Below are 2,205 nucleotides of genomic sequence, written 5' to 3' on the forward strand. Positions count from 1 at the left end.
GACTCATATTAGTGTTCTTGACATTCTGTAAAATTTTCAGATTTTTCGAAGAAGTTTGAATTTTTGGACAAAACTAGGAAGCGTAGGCGCTGCGGCACGCCGCGCCCGTAGTGTTACTTTTTAGTATGCAGAGTACCGCTTTTTGAAGTGTGACAGTAAGAAAATTCTAGAGTTAGCTTGATTTCGTGTTACTTTTTAGCATGCAGAGCAGCGGTATTGACCTGTGATGGTAAGAAAACTGTAGAGCAAGCTTGTACCGGAAAAATAATCAACATGGTTATACAGTGGAAGTATGATAAGGTAGATGATACAACTGACCACATTAAGAAAGTTGCTCCATATCTAGGACTCAAATTAGTTGACAGTGCTAGCAGATACTTACCTTGGATTGCTTGGTTAATAATGTTAAGCGAGACCAGATACAATGAATGGAGCGGACCGAGCCGGTGACCATTTCTAGCCAGGCAACATCGGTGCGTACACATTCCTGCTGGACTAAGCAGTATCGTTGCACATTCCTACTTAATTACATAGTGGATGGATCTGCATTACAGAGGGCATCAATTATCTAGTAGTTTTGATCTACACTATTGGTAACACTATTATCTAGATTGTCTTCTCTGGAAATACACCAGCTCTGCCGGTAGCTTGAACACTGAATGATATCAGCTATCGTTTTCAGACACCTGAATTTAGCAATCTAAACATCATCTTGGAACTGCAATTAGTTTTGAACAATCAGTACTCATTTTGTGTAAACCAGTAGGAATCAAGATATTATAATGTACAAAAGCTCACCGCATCAGTATCTAAGCAAAATACTCCTCGTTTAATACTACTATTATGTGGTCTTGCCCCTGCAATGGATTTGAATTGATTAGTTCTTAGTATGTACATACCAATAAAAAATGTTACATCAAACACTTTATAAAAGATTGCCATAGCAGTACCTAGATAGGAAACGCACCATGGCTGGTATAGCTTCAGTAGCAACACACCAGGCAGTACACTTCTAGGCAGCGATTGTATTGCCAAGATCTAGTTGGCATTTCATTTTCTCGATGGCCTATGCTTTTGAAATTTGTTTGCAGCACTCAATAGGTTGCAGTGCATAAACAAAATACTTACATGGTGTAAGCTAGCTATGTATGGTTGGAAGCAAATACCAATGGTTGTTATATAGCTGAAGGTGCAGAGACTTATAAAAGGTTAAATTTAAGGAATGAGCACCCAAAAAGGACAGATAATTGATATAAAATCAGAGTGGACATGACACAAGCATGCAACGGGCCTCTAATGGTTTGTTATTGTTTTATTTTCCATGTTTATTACGGTCTGCCTTTTCAGGTAAGTAGCTCCTTCCAGAAGGATGCCCAAGAATGGAAAATATGTTACGTAATTGAACTTCGCATTCAATTGATTTTACATTAGCATGCTATGCATTTAGAAAGTAGTGGGGAAGGGAGGCATTTAGGAAACTGCAATTCGATGTCAAGAGATATGTATCATCTGAAGTCTAGTTAAATATGTATACCAACACCAGCATGGCATATTATGAAGCAAACATAATAGGTGTTGCTGAACTGAAGAAAATAGAAGGAAGAAGGAAGCATTACCACTGTAACTTCTTGCATAGACCCCTCCTCCTAATGAGCACCGGCAAGCAAAAAAGATTAAGCACTGCAATTATCATGGCAGGCAACACTACAATATCAAAGGTGTAAATGGTTTTAACATGTTTTTCTCACAGTAAGAAGCTTCTGTGCACATGTTAAAACCGGAATAGCAAGAAGATGATTCACCATAATCAATTTAGAATAGCATAATATAAAGAGAAATAGCAACAAACATGCAACACCCCAGCACCTCGTGAGTGGAAAAGGAAGGCCCCGCCAACACCACGCCAGATTTTCCCGGAAGCGGTGAGGCTGGAAGAGTGGATGTACTTGTAAATGGGTGTTAAGATTTTAGTCTGGAAACGACTAATTGTTGAGTGATTTTTGGTTGGATACATTCATGTGTGTTCGATTGGATTTGGATGGCTGATATTGAACCAAAGTCAACGCTGGACTTTTGACCTGAACGTCACTGGAGCTGCGACGCAGCTATACTGACGTTCAGGTCAAAAGTCCAGCCGTGACTTCATGAATGGATCCAACCAATAATCACTCAACCGCTGGAATTTTGACCTGAAAGTCACTGAAG

At 39.5% G+C, this 2,205-nt stretch overlaps 1 long non-coding RNA gene across 3 annotated transcripts; it reads right to left on the minus strand.

Moving 5' to 3' along the window:
- Positions 1-259: 259 nt before the first annotated feature.
- On the minus strand, positions 260-1,960 carry LOC127323528 (uncharacterized). Of its 3 annotated transcripts, none has more exons than XR_007865804.2 (4): positions 1,617-1,960; positions 951-1,066; positions 799-857; positions 260-718 (listed from the first exon to the last, which is right to left on the minus strand). It is a non-coding gene; the product is annotated as an uncharacterized lncRNA (long non-coding RNA). The 3 variants fall into 3 exon arrangements; XR_007865805.2 differs by having other exon boundaries at positions 951-1,071; XR_007865803.2 differs by having other exon boundaries at positions 951-1,960.
- Positions 1,961-2,205: the final 245 nt, after the last annotated feature.

The sequence above is a fragment of the Lolium perenne genome, chromosome 3 (assembly GCF_019359855.2).
Source record: "Lolium perenne isolate Kyuss_39 chromosome 3, Kyuss_2.0, whole genome shotgun sequence".
Lineage (NCBI taxonomy): Eukaryota > Viridiplantae > Streptophyta > Magnoliopsida > Poales > Poaceae > Lolium > Lolium perenne.